Raw genomic sequence first — 5,693 nt, 5'->3', positions numbered from 1 at the left:
GCAAAATCTGAACTGAGGTTTAAAGTCTTAGTTTGTCAAGAACATCCCTAGCTGACTTTCATATCCATTGTCTTCAGCTATACAATCTGGAGCAGTTTGCTTACAAGATCACTGATGACAATCAAGGCAAAGAATGCAGGCAGTTGAGGAACAGATTTAGAGTTGTAATTCAGACCAGACTTCTTTTACACTGCTGTAAAATATATATATTTTTCACACTGCTAGAGATGTAAGTGTTGGTACTGCCCGGAGGGATAAGAATTACATCAGAGGTCTTTCCTTCTACAATAGTTCAATACTTTGGAAAGCTCAGCTAAACCCTGAAAGCAAAGAAGCATTGTAATTACAGTTAGCAGCATCAGGCAGGTGGGTTCAGTTCATCTGTCATAAGCTGCGTTCTGTTGGCAAAAGAACCTTACTCATTTTTAGCAACAAACAGTTCCAACAAGAAGAATGGGGTAATACCCCTAGATTGGTGAAGTCTGTAGCTTGATAGGAAATGTGACTTTGAATTCCTACAGACAATAAATAAATGATATTAATAAACAAAAAATGAATTGAGTCTTGAACAGGGCAAGCAAGTGCTTTTATATTTTGTGGGAATCTTTAAACAGTGACCATGTTTGTCAGGATCTTTGTCGAAGTCTCACCACATGAACCAGATTGGGCCCCAGAGAGCATGTGTGGTGAAGACAACCCAGCTGATGATGTGAATCAGCTCAGAGATAACCAATAGACTACGAGCTTGTTATTCTTGAAATTAAGATTGATTTATGAATACTCATAAGTGGTGCTTTTAAGTTCCTGGTAAAATTTACATTCCCAAATATTTCTGTAGATGGGTAGCAGCTAAGCATGGATGGTAGAGTCTCATCTTCTGAAGCAGGCATATATATTACAACTTATTTCCAAGTTGGAATGTACTAACTTTGCACGTGGTCCAGGCTGCCCTGGTGACTTTAGGTTATAGAGGAACCCATAAGAAGCCTCCAAAGCTCTTTCCAAGATTACGTCCTGGAGATTAGTCCAGATTCTGGGAAAAGAAAGGTGAACCTACAGATATTACCTCTATAAGCTATGGATGAAAAACAAACAAACAAAAAACAAGTTAGCAAGCCAATCTTCCTCTGGGTACATTCTCCCCATGTAGATTTATATATATGTTCATTTATTTATTTTAATATAATATTTTAATATTTATTTATTTTAAATCAGAAAATGACTAAAGTATGTGATACATGGGTTTTGTGTCATCAGTTTCTTGACTTTCAGAATGGACATGGAACAGTGCATTCAACGAGTCTTATACAATTTTGAGAAAAGTCTGATAAATTTTCTCTAGTGTGCATAAGTATCAATACCCCCTGGGGAAAATAAGTCCCAGAACAAAACAAGGTTCTTGTGTCATATTTGTAACATATAGCTATGGATATAACTAGTATTAAATATTATCTGCAACACAAAAAAAAAAAAAAAAAAAAAAAAAAAAAAAAAAAAAAAAGCTAGCAGCACTAAATCATGAAATAACTCAAAACAGACTACTAATCTACTAATGCACTATATCTGCACTTTGAAGAGCTATAGTTGGTACTGACATCTTTCAGATGGCTGTTGCAGTTCATGTCTCCTAAATCTTCATTCCAATCACTGGAAATACAGCAAAAGTTATTGTCATACAAAAGCTGCTGCAGTCCAGGGAGGGCCTGGATATGATGTTAACTTTAATATTCTTCGTAGTTTTTATTTAGCAGTCACCTTTATTTAGGAGTCACCCTCTGCTCTGTGTTTTCCTGGTGTAAATTAAGTCTACTAAAGTTCACTGACTTACTCCAAAATTACACAGATGCAACTGAGAGCAGAATTTGGCCTTGTGTGCCCTTCCAAGGGTGCTAAGTTTGAGCAGATACAGAGTAACACTGTCTAAATGACAACTGAAGGGGAATATGAAAACCATCTGTAAATATTTAACGGGTGCAAAGATTAAAGAGGAGGCGGGGTTGTACTACGTATTCCAAGAAGGGTTTTAACTTAGCCTACAGGGATAAAATTGAGCAAAGAAAAATACATAAGAATTGTGGAAGTAATATTTCTAAAAAACTTAGACATCAGTCTCATAATTTATAAAAATTTGTCAGTGAATGGAGTGACATCCACTATAATTTACAAAATGACGTGAGGCTGCAGCTATGCTGTTATGTTAAAATGTACTCTTAAGCTGCCTGTGAGAGGCCAAAATGGGGCTTCATGTCTGCCTTTCTGACTGCTCAGATGAAACCAATTTCTTCCTCCTGCCATTCCATCTTTGGGAAACACATGCATAACCATCTGGATCCAGCAGATATTGTCTGGTCCCAGTTGGCTGAATATGCCAGCTCATTTCAAATGTGTGTGAAGAAGCATGCCATGGAGAAAAATTCCCCACTCTTTCAAGACATACTTCCTGTGAAAGACAAAACGCTGGAGAGCAAATCACTTAGTTGGATTAATTCAGGTTCAGACAAGAAAAGTCACATGCTACATGACGTTGTTGGCTCTTTCATAATGGGCATTAGTTCATTTGCGTCAAATATTGTCAGAGCATCTTTGAAACCTGGTAGTTTCAATAGGAGTTCAGGGCTTATGGCCCTTGTGCAGGAATGGACCCTGTACGTATAAATTTAGTGTCTTGAACTGGGAAGTTACCAGACTTGAAGCTGGTTTGGTTGGCTCCCAAAAGTCTTATTTTAAGTGCCTTAAACTGAACCATAACAGCATCTGCCCGGCATAAATTATAATCCTCCAAAATGCTCTGTACTCACTCATACAAGTAATTTATAGTGACTGTTTCGACTTTGTTCCAATGAACACTTTTAAATCCAGGCAGAAATAGCATCACTCCACAAACAGGGGCCCGCTTCCTTCCGCCATGCTTTGTGTGCAGCATCCACATTATCAGTCTTCTGCATGCCTATTTCCAAAGCGGAAACCCTACCAGCACAAGCCAGCCAAGCCTCCTTTTTTGAGAAATGAATCTTTCCTCATTCAACAATATAAGGTGGAAATTGCAGTGGGTCAATGACATGAGCTTTCCCTCAAGCTTGACAAGCTATACAAGAGGATGTCAGTGCTTCTGTTGAGTAGTTGTTTGGAAACCGCTGTCTGACAACCAGTTGTTATCTTGGATATGTTTTTAGCAATTTTGGGCAATTCTCCCTGCCTGTGGAAGTTGTTCTTTCTTTTAAGCAGTCCATAAATCATGGGCAAGTCTTGCAAACTCATGTTACTAAATAGAAAATGGTACATACCACCCTTGTGTTGATAGGTAGCCCTGTTCAGCTCTGTTTACTGAACTTTCCCGTTAAGAGATAAAATATGCAGATAAAAATTGTTGACAATTGCTGCATCTCTCCAAGATTCACTTGATTTCTAAACCTTCACAATAATTCAGGGAAGTGCCACCTAAAAATACAGGATATTTAACTTTCCTTGGTGCACATGCTTTTACTAGTGTCAGTTTCTGCTGTGCTTCAGCAGATGGAATTACTGTGCAGATCAGTCTACTGATTCTTCATTTCTGCCTTTAATAACGGGCACTACCTGGAGTCCTCATGAAAGGCAAAGTCCTGTGTCCTTCCTGCCTGCGAGTCACTTGATAGCTGGAAGTTATCATGAATCCCAACCAAGATGATGGTGTGCAAGCAAAGCTAAGTGATGGATGTAGACCCAGGGAAGTCAAACTCCCTACATGTCAAATTATCTACTCCTTGTAAAGCTTGGGTCAAGCAAATTATTCTACTAAATTGATTTTTTTTTTTTTTTAAATGAGGACTCAAGTGATTGAATGATATTTAGTTGACAGTCACACAGAAGACAGGCAGCAGACTTTAAGGGTTCATTTTTGGCACTGAAACTACATACTGTGTGCCAGGTAATGGTAGAATAAATTATTTGAGGACAAAATGTAGCCTACCAGGAAAACTTTACTGCCTGGGAATACTATCAGGCTATAGAAAAGTTAAAATTATTTAAAATCACCTGGGCATTAAAAATCACATAGCCAATGGACTAGATGTCATACAGAGATAAGAGCATTTTCCTCTCTGTGAAACTTAGAGGCCATTCCTCATTTCCACAGCCTTCTCATGAGCCTTACATTCATGTCAACCACATCGCAGGTACTCTGAGCAGGAAGGAAGCTTGCCTGTTGCTTCTGGATTGGTTGGTTGGTTGGTTAGTTGGTTGTTTCTAATGTTTAATTCACTGTCTGCTGGACACCACATTCTGTGACAGTAGAGTCCATTACATGTTCTGGGACACCAAAGTACTCACTCAAAGGGCACTGGAATTAGTGAAAATGAAAAGCCAATGACTCCAGAGCAAAATCAAAATTCTCAGTAGAGAAATAGCATACCTTTATTAATAAATACATTTCAGTCTAGCCAAACTTTCCTCACAACCTTGGCCTTTATGCCTGTGTAGCAAAAAGCAACAGCTATCACTGGTGTTTAGGCCATTGTGGCCTGCAGTAGAGTAAGTAACATGTCCAAACTCTGATAAGGCCTCAGAAAAGAATAGTAGCACCTACAGGACAAATTAAGCTAATTACATATAATTGCAGTCCCATACCAGAAGCAAGACCTTTGCAAGAGACTTCCAGTCAAACCATGTACTTAAGCAGCCATTCTCTCTCCCCCTAGAAAGAGCAAGATTTGAACCTGAATTGCTTATTTTTGCTGTCATGACTATTATCTCTGACCTACCAGATTAACTACAGTTCAGTTCATGAGCCTGTCTTAATTCTGACATACATGAAATACAATCTAGGGGAATTTAAAAGGGGAGTTTAATTTAAGATTAATTTCCCTCTTAAAAAAAAACCTTGTGAAGACATGAAAATTCTCTGCTGATTGCTGATCAGCTGAATAATGCATATAAAAAATAAAATACTATGTTCAAGAGGATGACTCAAAATGCTAAGGGAAGACTTTCAAGTAGCCTTTACTTAATGTGGGGTGATGAAGTCAGAGAACAATCTTACCCGACTATTCCTAGAAAATCTGTTTAAATTTCGTTCCTCTGTAAAGAGCACTATCAAAGCTGTTTACACTGAAACCACAGAATTTGGAAAGCTAAAGCACAAAGCCTTCACATGATGGATCTTTGCTGGATGCATTGTACATGCTGAGTTTGCAGTTAGTCTTCTCCACTCAGTTGCATGCTCAAGTCAAATTTAGGGCTTTCATATGCAACAGTAATGTTAAATCCTTGCCTTGATGAACTTTGACAAAGTTTTGGTATTGACTTCAGTAAGGCCAGAATGTCACTTCCCAATATAGCTCTAGAAACACACAGTGGTTAAGTAAGAGGAATGGGTGCAAAATGTGTAATACATCAAATATTTGTGACTCTTCTAAACAAAAGATGTCTAGAAGCCAAATCTAACAGCTCGAAATCTGGACTGGAGACCTCAGTGTCACCAGTGCCTCATGGCATATTTTGCGAACATATCCCCTTTCAGCTCCTTCATTTTAAAACTATGAGTTATGAAACTCAGCAATGCAAAACGGAGATACACAGCAAAAGCTTGCTGGATGAATGTCATAATATACTTAAAGGTCATGTAGACACATGGTTTTCTGGTAACAATATATACAGCTCCTCACCATTCAAGTATATACTTCACTACGTTCCCTTTTATGGTGTATTGGTGTAGG

Source organism: Aythya fuligula, chromosome 1, assembly GCF_009819795.1.
Source record: "Aythya fuligula isolate bAytFul2 chromosome 1, bAytFul2.pri, whole genome shotgun sequence".
NCBI classification, from domain to species: domain Eukaryota; kingdom Metazoa; phylum Chordata; class Aves; order Anseriformes; family Anatidae; genus Aythya; species Aythya fuligula.
The sequence above is the reverse complement of the archived record's forward strand: the minus strand, read 5'-3'. Positions refer to the sequence as shown.